The sequence below is a fragment of the Mus caroli genome, chromosome 18 (genome assembly GCF_900094665.2).
Source record: "Mus caroli chromosome 18, CAROLI_EIJ_v1.1, whole genome shotgun sequence".
In the NCBI taxonomy this organism is placed as follows: domain Eukaryota; kingdom Metazoa; phylum Chordata; class Mammalia; order Rodentia; family Muridae; genus Mus; species Mus caroli.
In genome coordinates, this window is record NC_034587.1 from 71848101 (window position 1) to 71849591 (window position 1491).

Consider the following 1491-nt stretch of genomic DNA (forward strand, 5'->3'; position numbering starts at 1 on the left):
CCTCGAACTCAGAAATCCTCCTGCTTCTGCCTCCCAAGTGCTGGGATTAAAGGCGTGCACCACCACCACCTGGCATATATTTTTTTCTATACATCAATATAGTTTTCCTTAACAAAATGATGTTTTGTTTTGTTGTTTGGTTTGGTTTTTCGAGTCAAAGTAGTCCTGTGCAGTTCTGGCTGTCCTAGAACTCACTCTTGAGACCAGGTTGGCCTTGAACTCAGAGATCCGCTGCCTCTGCCTTGAATGTGTTGGGATTAAAAGCGTGTACCACAACTTCCTGGCTTAGATGTTATTCTTGTCCTTGGCCAAAGGCTGATAAAGTAATACACCTTTGAGTAGTGTGGATGACCTTAAATTATTTTAACCATTTCCCCATTGTTAAACATTTATCTTTCTTTAAAAAAAAAGTTTTCCCTAATCAATAACCTTACACATAAATACATGTGTACATTATTTTTCCAGTGGCTGAGTTCCTAAGTGGGCATGTGGATCAGAGAAAGCAGTTTAAAGCCTTGGTTTATGTTATTAAATTACAAGAGACAACTTGCTTTAGAAACCAAACACAAACACAATCTCCTACTTTGCCAAGAGTAACGAATCCTCTTTTGAGGGCTCTGAGAGGATCCTTCCTCTTTTATATATGAATACCTATCTCTATCTGTCTGTCTGTCTATCTATCTATCTATCTATCTATCTATCTATCTATCTATCTATCTCCTGGCTGGTGTCACCTTTCCTTCAGGTTGCTTGTGCGTGTATTACTTTAACAGAGGGGTCTTAGGGACCCTCTCCTGCAATGTAATCCTCTTTTGAGCCTCTGTATGTGTCCCGGGTACACTCCCCACCCTTGGTAAGTTTTGTGCTTGCTTCTACACACCTCTTCCCAAATCCACCAGGGTGGAGTCTTGGTCTTCCTTGGTGCCTTTGCTGACAGCACAAGAACTAAGAAAACATTCTATGAAGGATGCCTGTGTTATTAGTTCCCTTTCCATTGCGGTGTCTAAATTATGTGGCACAGACAACCTAGAGAAGGAAAGATTCATTTGGTTCACAGTTTCAAAGGGTTCGGTGCATCCTGGCAGGGGAGGGTGACATCGCTGAGGTGGTGGTGGGTGGGGAAATGCTCAGGGATAGCATGACACACCCCTAGAGACCCACTTCCTTCCTTCCAAGTTTCCAAAACCTTCAAAAATAGTGCCGCCAAGTCAGGACCAAGTCCTTAAAACAGGAGTCCGTAGGAGACATTTCACTTCCATACCATCATGGTGTACTGGTTGGTTCTGCGTGTCAAATTCACACAAGCTGGAGTTATCATAGAGAAAGGAGCTCCAGGTGAGGAAATGCCTCCATGAGATTCAGCTGTAAGGCATTTTCTCAATTAGTGATCAGGAGTGTGAGGGTTCATTGTGGGTGGAACCATCTCTGGGCTGGTAGTCTTGGGTTCTATAAGAGAGCAAGCTAAGCAAGCCAGGGGAAGCAAGCCAGTAA